Source organism: Hordeum vulgare, chromosome 1H (genome assembly GCF_904849725.1).
Source record: "Hordeum vulgare subsp. vulgare chromosome 1H, MorexV3_pseudomolecules_assembly, whole genome shotgun sequence".
Taxonomy (NCBI): domain Eukaryota; kingdom Viridiplantae; phylum Streptophyta; class Magnoliopsida; order Poales; family Poaceae; genus Hordeum; species Hordeum vulgare.
Window position 1 is genome coordinate 436,956,490 of NC_058518.1, and position 14,154 is coordinate 436,970,643.

Consider the following 14,154-nt stretch of genomic DNA (forward strand, 5'->3'; position numbering starts at 1 on the left):
AGGTTAAATAGCAACTCATATATCTCCGTTGTGGTGTTTGCGTAAGTAAGATGCGATCCTACTAGATACCCTCGGTCACCACGTAAAACATGCAACAACAAAATTAGAGGACATCTAACTTGTTTTTGCAGGGTATGATTGTGATGTGATATGGCCAACGATGTGATGTGATATATTGGATGTATGAGATGATCATGTTGTAATAGAAATATCGACTTGCACGTCGATGGTACGGCAACCGGCAGGAGCCATAGGGTTGTCTTTATACTAACGTTTGTGCTTGCAGATGCGTTTACTATTTTGCTAGGATGTAGCTTTAGTAGTAATAGCATAAGTAGCACGACAACCCCGATGGCAACACGTTGATGGATGATCATGGTGTGGCGCCGGTGACAAGAAGATCGTGCCGGTGCTTTGGTGATGGAGATCAAGAAGCACGTGATGATGGCCATATCATGTCACTTATGAATTGCATGTGATGTTAATCCTTTTATGCACCTTATTTTGCTTAGAACGACGGTAGCATTATGAGGTGATCTCTCACTAAAATTTCAAGACGAAATTGTGTTCTCCCCGACTGTGCACCGTTGCGACAGTTCTTCGTTTCGAGACACCACGTGATGATCGGGTGTGATAGACTCAACGTTCACATACAACGGGTGCAAAACAGTTGCACACGCAGAACACTCGGGTTAAGCTTGACGAGCCTAGCATGTGCAGACATGGCCTCGGAACACATGAGACCGAAAGGTCGAGCATGAATCGTATAGTTGATATGATTAGCATAGGGATGCTTACCACTGAAACTATTCTCGACTCACGTGATGATCGGACTTGAGATAGTGGATTTGGATCATGTACCACTCAAATGACTAGAGAGATGTACTTTTTGAGTGGGAGTTCTTAAGTAATATGATTAATTGAACTAATTGTCATGAACATAGTCTAATGGTCTTTGCGAATTACGATGTAGCTTGCGCTATAGCTCTACTGTTTTTTTATGTTCCTAGAGAAAATTTAGTTGAAAATTGATAGTAGCAAACTTTGCAGACTGAGTCTGTAAAACCAAGGATTGTCCTCGTTGCTGCGCAGAAGGCTTATGTTCTTAATGCACCACTCGGTGTGCTGCACCTCGAGCGTCGTCTGTGGATGCTGTGAACATCCGACATACACGTTTCTGATGACTACACGATAGTTCAGTGCAAAGTACTTAATGGCTTAGAAGCAAGGCACCGAAAACGTTTTAAACGTCACGGAACATAAGTGATGTTCTAAAGAGATGAAATTGTGATTTCATGCTTGTGCCCTTGTTAAGAGGTACGAGACCTCCAACAAAATTCTTTGACCACAAAGTAAAGGAGAAAAGCTCAATCGTTGAGCGTGTGCTCAGATTGTCTGAGTACGACAATCACTTGAATCAAGTGGGAGCTAATCTTCCAGATGAGATAGTGATGGTTCTCCAAAAGTCACTGCCACCAAGCTTTGAGAGCTTCGTGATGAACTATAACATATCAAGGATAGATACAATGATCTTTGAGAGATTCGCGACGTTTGACACTGCGAAAGTAGAAATCAAGAAGGAGCATCAATAGTTGATGGTTTGAAAAACCACTAAGTTTCAAGAAAGGCGAGGGCTAGAAGGGATACTTCGTGAAACGGCAAAACAGTTGCTGCACTAATGAAGAGACCCAAGATTAAACCCAAACCCGAGACTAAGTGCTTCTGTAATAAGGGGAACATTCACTGAGGCGGAGCAACTCTAGATACTTGGTAGATAAGAAGGCTGGCAAAAGTCGAGAGAAGTATATTTGATATACATAATGTTGATGTGTACTTTACTAGTACTCCTAGTAGCACGAGGGTATTGGATACTGGTTCGGTTGCTAAGTGATTAGTAACGCGAAATGAAAGCTACAGCATAAACGGAGACTAGCTAAAGGCGAGGTGACGATACGTGTTGGAAGTGTTTCCAAGGTTGATATGATCAAACGTCACACGCCCCCTTTACCATCGGGATTGGTGTTGAACCTAAATAATTGTTATTTGGTGCTTGCGTTAAGCATGAACATGATTGGATCGTGTTTATTGCAATACGATTATTCATTCAAAAGGAATAATGGTTACTCTATTTGCTTGAATAATCACCTTCAATGGTTTATTGAATCTCGATTGTAGTGTTACACATTGGTGCCAAAAGATACGAGTTAAATGATGATAGTACCACTTACTTGTGGCACTGCCGCTTGAGTCATGTTAGTATAAATTGCAAGAAGAGGCTCCATGCTGATGGATCTTTACTCACCTGATTTCGAATCACTAGTGACATGCAAATCATACCACATGAGCAAGGCCTTGTTTTCATTGAGATGAAACAAGATAGTAACTTGGTGGAAGTGATACATTTTGATGTATGCAGTCCAGTGAGTGTTGAGGCACGCAGTGGATATCATTATGTTCTTACTTCACTGACGACTTGAGTAGATACAGGAGTATTTACTTAATGAATCACAAGTCTGAAATATTGAAAAGTTCAATTCTGTTTCAGAGTGAAGTTCGTCGTAACAAGAGGATGAACTGTCTACGATATGATCATAGAAATGAATATCTGAGTTAAGAATTTTTGGTACACAGTTAAGACAATGTGGAAATTGTTTCACAGTTCATGCCACCTGGAACATCATGGTGTGATGATGTGTCTGAACGTCATAGCCACGCACTATTTAGTATGGTGCATGCTGGGATGTCTCTTATCGAATTACCACTATCGTTTATGGGTTATGCATTAGAGACAACCACATTCACTTTAAATGGGGCACCGCGTATTTCCGTTGAGATGACACAGTATAGACTGAGGTTTAGAGAAATCTAAACTGTCGTTTCTTGAAAGTTTGGGGCTTCGAAACTTATGTGAAAAAGTTTCAGTCTAATAAGCTCGAACCCAAAGCGGATAAATGCATCTTCATAGGATATCCAAAACAGTTGGGTACATCTCCTATCTCAGATCCGAAAGCAAAGTGTTTGTTTCTAGAAACGGATCCTTTCTCGAGGAAAGGTTTCTCTCGAAAGAATTGAGTGGGAGGGTAGTAGAACTTGATGAGGTTATTGAACCATCACTTCAACCAGTGTGTAGCAGGGCATAGGAAGTTGTTCCTGTGGCGCCTACACCAATTGAAGTGGAAGCTGATGATGGTGATCATTGAGCTTCGAATCAAGTTACTACAAACCTCGTAGGTCGACAAGGTCGCGTACTGCTGCAGAGTAGTACGGTAACCCTGTCTTGGAGGTCGTGTTGTTGAGCAACAGTGAACCTACGAGTTATGGAGAAAGCGATTGTGGGCCCAGATTCCGACAAATGGCTGGAAGCCATGAAATCCGAGAGAGGATCCATGTATGAAAACAAAGTGTAGACTTTGAAAGAACTACTTGATCGTCATAAGACTATTGAGTAAAGATGGATCTTTAAAAGAAGACAGACGATGATGGTGATAAGTCACTATTAAGAAAAGCTCGACTTGTCGCAAAGATGTTTTCGACAAGATCAAACAGTTGACTATGATGAGTGTTTCTCACTCGTAGCGATGCTAAAGGTCTGTTAGAATTATGTTAGTAGTTGCTGCATTATTTATGAAATATTGCATGTAGGATGTCAAAACATTGTTTCCTCGACGGTTTCCTTGAGCAAACATTGTATGTGATACAACCAGAAGGTTTTGTCGATCCTAAAGATACTAGCAAGTATGCAAGCTCCAGTGATCCTTCAATGGACTGGTGCAAGCATCTCGGAGTTGGAATAAGCACTTTGATGAGATGATCAAAGATTTTGGGTGTGTACAAGGTTTATGAGAAACTTGTATTTCCAAAGAAGTGAGTGGGAGCACTATAGAATTTCTGATAGGTATATGTGGTTGACATATTGTGGATCAGAAGTAAATAGAATTTCTGTAAAGCATACAAGGTTGTTTGAAAGAAGTTTTCAAAGGAGTACCTGGATTATGCTACTTGAAGGTTGAGCATCAAAGATCTATGGAGATAGATCGAAAGCGCTTAATAGAAGTTTCAACAAGATGCATGCCTTGACAAGTTTTTGAAAGAGTTCAAAATAGACCAGCAAAGAAGGAGTTCTTGGTTGCGTTGTGAGGTGTGAATTTGAGTAAGACTCAAAACCCGACCAAGGCAGAATAAAGAGAATAGATGAAGGTCGTCTTCTATGCCTTAGCCGTAGAATCTAAAGTATGCCATGCTGTGTACCGCACCTGAAGTGTGCCTTGACTCAAAGTATGTTGAGAGGTACAGAGAGTGATCCATGTTTGAATCACTAGCAGCGGTCAAAATTTATCCTTAGTAACAAATGGACTAAGGAATTTTTCTCGATTATGGAGGTGGTTAAAGAGTTCGTCATAAAGGGTAACGTCGATGCAAGCTTTGACACTAATCTGAATAACTATGAGTAGTGAAACGGATTCATATAGTAGAGTGGATATTTGGAGCATTTCCGAATAGCACGTAGTAGCAGCATCTATAAGATGACATAAAGATTTGTAAAGAACGCACGGATCTGAAAGTTTCAGAACTGTTGACTAAAACCTCTCTCACAAGCAAGACATGATCAGACCCCATAACTATATGGGTGTTGGATTCGTTGGAATCACATGGTGATGTGAACTAGATTATTGACTCTAGTCCAAGTGGGAGACTGTTGGAAATATGCCCTAGAGGCAATAATAAATTAGTTATTATTATATTTCTTAGTTCATGATAATCGTTTATTATCCATGCCATAATTGTATTGATTGGAAACACAATACTTGTGTGGATACATAGACAAAACACTGTCCCTAGTAAGCCTCTAGTTGACTAGCTCGTTAATCAAAGATGGTCAAGGTTTCCTGGCCATAGGCAAGTGTTGTCACTTGATAACAGGATCACATCATTAGGAGAATCATGTGATGGACTAGACCCAAACTAATAGACGTAGCATGTTGATCGTGTCATTTTGTTGCTACTGTTTTCTGCGTGTCAAGTATTTATTCCTATGACCATGAGATCATATAACTCACTGACACCGGAGGAATGCTTTGTGTGTATCAAACGTCGCAACGTAACTGGGTGACTATAAAGATGCTCTACAGGTATCTCCGAAGGTGTTAGTTGAGTTAGTATGGATCAAGACTGGGATTTGTCACTCCGTGTGAACGGAGAGGTATCTCGGGGCCCACTCGGTAATACAACATCACACACAAGCCTTGCAAGCAATGTAACTTAGTGTAAGTTGCGGGATCTTGTATTACGGAACGAGTAAAGAGACTTGCCGGTAAACGAGATTGAAATAGGTATGCGGATACTAACGATCGAATCTCGGGCAAGTAACATACCGAAGGACAAAGGGAATGACATACGGGATTATATGAATCCTTGGCACTGAGGTTCAAACGATAAGATCTTCGTAGAATATGTAGGATCCAATATGGGCATCCAGGTCCCGCTATTGGATATTGACCGAGGAGTCTCTCGGGTCATGTCTACATAGTTCTCGAACCCGCAGGGTCTGCACACTTAAGGTTCGACGTTGTTTTATGCGTATTTGAGTTATATGGTTGGTTACCGAATGTTGTTCGGAGTCCCGGATGAGATCACGGACGTCACGAGGGTTTCCGGAATGGTCCGGAAACGAAGATTGATATATAGGATGACCTCATTTGGTTACCGGAAGGTTTTCGTGCATTACCGGAAAAGTTTCGGGCTCATCGGTAGTGTACCGGGAGTGCCGGGAGGGGTGCCGGGGACCATCGGGAGGGGTGTCACGCCCCAAGGGGTCTCATGGGCTATGGGAAGAGATAAACCAGCCCCTAGTGGGCTGGAATAAGTTCCCACTAAGGCCCATAAGGTTTGAGAAGGAAAAAACACAAGGTGGAAAGAGTTTCCAAGTGGGAAGGTGGAATCCTACTCCAAGTAGGATTGGAGTAGGACTCCTCCACCTCCAATTTCGGCCAAACCTTTAGGTTTTGAGGCTGCCTCCTCCCCTCCCTCCCACCTATATATACGGAGGTTTTAGGGCTGATTTGAGACGATTTTCTCACGGCTGCCCGACCACATACCTCCATAGTTTTTCCTCTAGATCGCGTTTCTGCGGAGCTCGGGCGGAGCCCTGCTGAGACAAGATCATCACCAACCTCCGGAGCGCCGTCACGCTGCCGGAGAACTCTTCTACCTCTCCGTCTCTCTTGCTGGATCAAGAAGGCCGAGATCATCGTCGAGTTGTACGTGTGCTGAACGCGGAGGTGCCGTCCGTTCGGTACTAGATCGTGGAACTGATCGCGGGATTGTTCGCGGGGCGGATCGAGGGACGTGAGGATGTTCCACTACATCAACCGCGTTCTCTAACGCTTCTGCTGTGCGATCTACAAGGGTACGTAGATCACTCATCCCCTCTCGTAGATGGACATCACCATGATAGGTCTTCGTGCGCGTAGGAAAATTTTTGTTTCCCATGCGACGTTCCCCAACAAGGTCATCCACTTGAGGGAAATTTGCTACTATCCTACAAAACTCTACGCTTGGAGGCCCTACACGATTCTACAAGAAGAAGGTTGTGTAGTAGACATCATGCTATTTTCTGGCGCTGTTGCCGGGGAGGTTAGGTAAGCGGCACTCAGATCCCGTCAATGAAGCTCTTTTCTGGCGCCGTTGCTGGGGCGGTGAGTGCTTGAAGGTATATCTTTAGATCTTGCAATTAAATCTTATAGTTTCTCGTTTTTCGCTAGTTTGGTTTTATAAAAGGAAACTACAAAAAGAAAATAAAAAATGGAATTGAGGTTGGCTCGCTAAGGTCCTAAGGGAATTAGTCACACATGATCATGGAGGCAACGGATTCAGATACGTCCCAAACGTACCTACTTTTCAAATACTTTTGCTCTTGTTTTGGACTCTAATTTGAGTGATTTGAATGAAACTGATCCGAACTAATGTTGTTTTCAACGCAACTACCATGGTGTTGTTTTTGTGCAAAAATAAAAATTCTCGGATTGAGGTGAAATTTTACATAGAATATTTTTGGAACTAATGAAAAATACCCGCGTCAAGATCCACCAAAGGCGGTCCACCTAGAGGCCACAAGCCTCGGGTGTCCCCCTTGGGTGTGCCCACTGAGCTTGTGGGTCCCTCAGGACCCCAGTTGACCTAATTCCAACACTATAAGTTTTGTTTAATCGAGAAAAAGAGAGATATATCTTCATCGCGGTATACGAGACATAGTCGACACCACCTCATGTTCTTCCTTGGGAGGGCTGATCTGGAGTCTGTTTAGAGCTCCAGAGAGGTGGATTTGTCATCGTCATCATCATCAACCCTTCTCCATCAACAATTGCATGATGCTCAAAGCTGGTAGTGAGTCATTCCTTCATAGGCTTGCTGGATGGTGATGGTATTGGATGATAATTTTCATGTAATCGAGTTATTGTGATAGGGCTTGATCCCTAGTATGCATTATGTTCTGAGATTGATGTTGCTATGACTTTGCTCTGCTTAATGTTTGTCACTTGGGCCCGAGTGCCATGATTTCAATCTAAACGTATTATGTTTTCATGAGTATGAGAGTGTTTTGGATCCCACCTTGCAAGTTGTATGCACCTATTATGTGTTATGGTCCGTAGACCCAAAGTAACAATAGTTGGTATCACCTCCGGTGATGATCGTAGAATGATGATTTCATGTATTCACCATGTGTTAATGCTTTGTTCCAGTTCTCTATTAAAAGGAGGTCTTAATATCCCTTAGGTTTCCATATTGACCATGTTGCCATATGAGGGTAGGACAAAAGATGTCATGCAAGTTGTTATTATAAGCATGTATGACTATACAAAATACATGCCTACATTACATTGATGAATTAGAGCTAGTTCTGTGTCGCTCTAGTATATAATTGTTACATGATGAATGTCATCCAACATAATCATTCATCATTGATCCGATGCATAGGATTTTCTCATATTTATCTTTGCTAATTTGCTACCGTTTCTGCTGTTGTTACAACCATGACAATCGCTACTGCTACTCTTCCTATTGCTCTTGTAACTGTGCTACTAAAACTCTTTTGGTGAAAGAAAATTCAGGTGTGGTTGAATTGAAAACTCAACTGCTAATACCAATTAATATTCTTTGGCTCCCTTTGTGTCGAAACAATAAATTTGCGTGAAATACTACCCTCAAAGATTGTTGCGATCCCCTACACTTATGGGTTATCATATTTCCCCACGAGAAGAGTACCTAAACATGCATTCAGATTGGATCTCCTCCGAATAGAAGCGTGCAACAACTAAAAAATTCAGACAAAATGGTATCGAGGGATCTGGCAATTAAGTAATTTATAGGCAGAAAAATGGGACTAAGGCGTAGCCTGTGTGGCCCATGTGGCCATAGGGCAGCCCCAGGGACGAGGTGCACCACCAGGCCTTTGGAAATATGCTCTAGACGTTGGAAATATGCCCTAGAGGCAATAATAAATTAGTTATTATTATATTTCTTGGTTCATGATAATCGTTTATTATCCATGCTATAATTGTATTGATTGGAAACACAATACTTGTGTGGATACATAGACAAAACACTGTCCCTAGTAAGCCTCTAGTTGACTAGCTCGTTGATAAAAGATGGTCAAGGTTTCCTGGCCATAGGCAAATGTTGTCACTTGATAACGGGATCACATCATTAGGAGAATCATGTGATGGACTAGACCCAAACTAATAGACGTAGCATGTTGATCGTGTCATTTTGTTGCTACTATTTTCTGCGTGTCAAGTATTTATTCCTATGACCATGAGATCATATAACTCACTGACACCGGAGGAATGCTTTGTGTGTATCAAACGTCGCAACGTAACTGGGTCACTACAAAGATGCTCTACAGGTATCTTCGAAGGTGTTAGTTGAGTTAGTATGGATCAATACTGGGATTTGTCACTCCGTGTGACGGAGAGCTATCTCGGGGCCCACTCGGTAATACAACATCACACACAAGCCTTGCAAGCAATGTAACTTAGTGTAAGTTGCGGGATCTTGTATTACGGAACGAGTAAAGAGACTTGCCGGTAAACGAGATTGAAATAGGTATGCGGATACTGACGATCGAATCTCGGGCAAGTAACATACCGAAGGACAAAGGGAATGACATACGGGATTATATGAATCCTTGGCACTAAGGTTCAAACGATAAGATCTTCGTAGAATATGTAGGATCCAATATGGGCATCCAGGTCCCGCTATTGGATATTGACCGAGGAGTCTCTCGGGTCATGTCTACATAGTTCTCGAACCCGCAGGGTCTGCACACTTAAGGTTCGACGTTGTTTTATGCGTATTTGAGTTATATGGTTGGTTACCGAATGTTGCTCGAAGTCCCGGATGAGATCACGGACGTCACGAGGGTTTCCGGAATGGTCCGGAAACGTAGATTGATATATAGTATGACCTCATTTAATTACCGGAAGGTTTTCGGAGTTACCGGGAATGACGAATGGGTTCCGGGAGTTCACCGGGGGGGGCAACCCACCCCGGGGAAGCACATAGGCCATGAGGGTGGCGCACCAGCCCTTAGTGGGCTGGTGGGACAGTCCAAAAGGTCCCTATGCGCCATACAAAGGAAAATCAAAGAGAAAAAAAAGGGAGGTGGGAAGGAAGGGAAGGACTCCCACCCACCAAACCAAGTCCAACTCGGTTTGGGGGGGAGCCTTCCCCCCTTGGACTCGGCCGACCCCCTTGGGGCTCCTTGAGCCCCAAGGCAAGGTCCCCTCCCTCCCACCTATATATACGGAGGTATTGGGGCTGATTTGAGATGACTTTTCCACGGCAGCCCGACCACATACCTCCACGGTTTTTCCTCTAGATCGCGTTTCTGCGGAGCTCGGGTGGAGCCCTGCTGAGACAAGGTCATCACCAACCTCCGGAGCGCCGTCACGCTGCCGGAGAACTCTTCTACCTCTCGTCTCTCTTGCTGGATCAAGAAGGCCGAGATCATCGTCGAGCTGTCCGTTCGGTACTAGATCGTGGGACTGATCGCGGGATTGTTCGCGGGGCGGATCGAGGGATGTGAGGACGTTCCACTACATCAATCGTGTTCACTAACGCTTCTGCTGTACGATCTACAAGGGTACGTAGATCACTCATCCCCTCTCGTAGATGGACATCACCATGATAGGTCTTCGTGCGCGTAGGAAAATTTTGTTTCCCATGCGACGTTCTGCAACAGTGGCATCATGAGCTAGGTTCATGCGTAGATGTCTTCTTGAGTAGAACACAAAAGCTTTTGTGGGCGGTGATGTGCGTTTTGCTGCCCTCCTTAGTCTTTTCTTGATTCCGCGGTATTGTTGGATCGAAGCGGCTCGGACCGACATTACTCGTACGCTTACGAGAGACTGGTTTCATCGCTACGAGTAACTCCGTTGCTCAAAGATGACTGGCGGGTGTCAGTTTCTCCAACTTTAGTTGAATCGGAATTGACCGAGGAGGTCCTTGGATGAGGTTAAATAGCAATTCATATATCTCCATTGTGGTGTTTGCGTAAGTAAGATGCGATCCTACTAGATACCCATGGTCACCACGTAAAACATGCAAACAAAAAAATTAGAGGACGTCTAACTTGTTTTTGCAGGGTATGCTTGTGATGTGATATGGCCAACGATGTGATGTGATATATTGGATGTATGAGATGATCATGTTGTAATAGTTAATATCGACTTGCACGTCGATGGTACGGCAACCGGCAGGAGCCATAGGGTTGTCTTTATAACTAACGTTTGTGCTTGCAGATGCGTTTACTATTTTGCTAGGACGTAGCTTTAGTAGTAATAGCATGAGTAGCACGACAACCCCGATGACGACACGTTGATGGAGATCATGATGATGGAGATCATGGTGTGACGCCGGTGACAAGAAGATCGTGCCGATGCTTTGGTGATGGAGATCAAGAAGCACGTGATGATGGCCATATCATGTCACTTATGAATTGCATGTGATGTTAATCCTTCTATGCACCTTATTTTGCTTAGAACGGCGGTAGCATTATGAGGTGATCTCTCACTAAAATTTCAAGACGAAAGTGTGTTCTCCCCGACTGTGCACCATTGCTACAGTTCGTCGTTTCGAGACACCACGTGATGATCGGGTGTGATAGACTCAACGTCCACATACAACGGGTGCAAAACAGTTGCGCACGCGGAACACTCGGGTTAAGCTTGACGAGCCTAGCATGTGCAGACATGGCCCCGGAACACATGAGACCGAAAGGTCGAGCATGAATCGTATAGTTGATATGATTAGCATAGAGATGCTTACCACTGAAACTATTCTCGACTCACGTGATGATCGGACTTGAGATAGTGGATTTGGATCATGTACCACTCAAATGACTAGAGAGATGTACTTTTTGAGTGGGAGTTCTTAAGTAATATGATTAATTGAACTAATTGTCATGAACATAGTCTAATGGTCTTTGCGAATTACGATGTAGCTTGCGCTATAGCTCTACTGTTTTTATATGTTCCTAGAGAAAAATTTAGTTGAAAATTCATAGTAGCAAAACTTTGCAGACTGGGTCTGTAAAACCAAGGATTGTCCTCGTTGCTGCGCACAAGGATTATGTCCTTAATGCACCACTCGGTGTGCTGCACCTCGAGCGTCGTCTGTGGATGCTATGAACATCCGACATACACGTTTCTGATGACTACACGATAGTTCAGTGCAAAATACTTAATGGCTTAGAAGCAAGGCGCCGAAAACGTTGTAAAACGTCACGGAACATAAGTGATGTTCTAAAGAGATGAAATTGTGATTTCATGCTTGTGCCCTTGTTAAGAGGTACGAGACCTCCGACAAGATTCTTTGTCCACAAAGTAAAGGAGAAAGGCTCAATCGTTGAGCGTGTGCTCAGATTGTCTGAGTGCGACAATCGCTTGAATCAAGTGGGAGTTAATCTCCAGATGAGATAGTGATAGTTCTCCAAAGTCACTGCCACCAAGCTGTGAGAGCTTCGTGATGAACTATGACATATCAAGGATACATACAATGATCCTTGAGCGATTCGCGATGTTTGACACTACGAAAGTAGAAATCAAGAAGGAGCATCAATAGTTGATGGTTTGTAAAACCACTAAGTTTCAAGAAAGGCAAGGGCTAGAAGGGATACTTCGTGAAACGGCAAAACAGTTGCTGCACTAATGAAGAGACCCAAGATTAAACCAAAACCCGAGACTAAGTGCTTCTGTAATGAGGGGAACAGTCACTGAGGCGGAGCAACTCTAGATACTTGGTAGATAAGAAGGCTGGCAAAAGTCAAGAGAAGTATATTAGATATACATGATGTTGATGTGTACTTTACTAGTACTCCTAGTAGCATGAGGGTATTGGATACCGGTTCGGTTGCTAAGTGATTAGTAACACGAAATGAAAGCGACGGCATAAACGGAGACTAGCTAAAGGCGAGGTGACGATACGTGTTGGAAGTGTTTCCAAGGTTGATATGATGAAACGTCGCACGCTCCCTCTACCATCAGGATTGGTGTTAAACCTAAATAATTGTTATTTGGTGCTTGCGTTAAGCATGAACATGATTGGATCGTGTTTATTGCAATACGATTATTCATTTAAAGAGAATAATGGTTACTCTATTTTCTTGAATAATCACCTTCAATGGTTTATTGAATCTCGATCGTAGTGTTACACATGTTCATAATATTGGTGCCAAAAAGATACGAGTTAATGATGATAGTACCACTTACTTGTGGCACTGCCGCTTGAGTCATGTTAGTGTAAATTGCATGAAGAGGCTCCATGCTGATGGATCTTTGTACTCACCTGATTTCGAATCACTAGTGACATGCAAACCATACCACACGAGCAAGGCCTTGTTTTCATTGAGATGAAATAAGATAGTAACTTGTTGGAAGTGATACATTTTGATGTATGCAGTCCAATGGGTACTGAGGCACGCAGTGGATATCATTATGTTCTTACTTCACTGACGATTTGAGTAGATACAGGAGTATTTACTTAATGAATCACAAGTCTGAAATGTTGAAAAGTTCAAATCCGTTTTAGAGTGAAGTTCGTCGTAACAAGAGGATAAACTGTCTACGATATGATCATAGAAATGAATATCTGACTTACGAGTTTTGGTACGCAGTTAAGACAATGTGGAAATTGTTTCGCAGTTCATGCCACCTGGAACATCATAGTGTGATGATGTGTCTAAACGTCATAGCCACGCACTATTTGGTATGGTGCATACTATGATGTCTCTTATCGAATTACCACTATCGTTTATGGGTTATGCATTAGAGACAACCGCACTCACTTTAAATAGGGCACCGCGTATTTCCGTTGAGATGACACAGTATAGATTGAGGTTTAGAGAAATCTAAACTGTCGTTTCTTGAAAGTTTGGGGTTTCGACACTTATGTGAAAAAGTTTCAGTCTGATAAGCTCGAACCCAAAGCGGATAAATGCTTCTTCATAGGGTATCCAAAACAGTTGGGTACATCTCCTATCTCAGATCCGAAAGCAAAGTGTTTGTTTCTAGAAACGGATCCTTTCTCGAGGAAAGGTTTCTCTCGAAAGAATTGAGTGGGAGGGTAGTAGATCTTGATGAGGTTATTGAACCATCACTTCAAGCAGTGTGTAGCAGGGCGCAGGAAGTTGTTCCTGTGGCGCCTACACCAATTGAAGTGGAAGCTGATGATGGTGATCATTGAGCTTCGAATCAAGTTACTACAAACCTCGTAGGTCGACAAGGTCGCGTACTGCTGCAGAGTAGTACGGTAACCCTGTCTTGGAGGTCATGTTGTTGAGCAACAGTGAACCTACGAGTTATGGAGAAAGCGATGGTGGGCCGAGATTCCGACAAATGGATGGAAGCCATGAAATCCGAGAGAGGATCCATGGATGAAAACAAAGTGTAGACTTTGGAAGAATTACTTGATGGTCATAGGACTATTGAGTAAAGATGGATCTTTAAAGGAAAACAGACGATGATGGTGATAAGTCACTATTAAGAAAAGCTCGACTTGTCGCAAAGATGTTTTCGACAAGATCAAACAGTTGACTATGATGAGACTTTCTCACTCGTAGCGATGCTAAAGGTCTGTTAGAATTATGTTAGTTGTTGA